The following is a 228-nucleotide window of genomic DNA, read 5'->3' on the forward strand; positions in this document are numbered from 1 at the left end:
GTCGTAAAAAATATGTCACTGAAAGTATTGTCTATCGCTAGCCACTACTTTTTACCATCTTTCTGGCAGCATTTGAATTCCACGTCGGAAAAACGACACGTCTTGAGGCTATCCAAGAATTGACCCATTTTTTGACATCTTCATAAGAATGGAAGTGCTGCTCAGCCAGGTCATATGCCATCGATCGGAACAAGTGATAATCGGAAGGGGCAATGTCTGGTGAATACG

The sequence above is a fragment of the Odontomachus brunneus genome, unplaced genomic scaffold, assembly GCF_010583005.1.
Source record: "Odontomachus brunneus isolate Ranch 3 - 2012 unplaced genomic scaffold, Obru_v1 Obru_scaffold_210, whole genome shotgun sequence".
Taxonomy (NCBI): Eukaryota; Metazoa; Arthropoda; class Insecta; order Hymenoptera; family Formicidae; genus Odontomachus; species Odontomachus brunneus.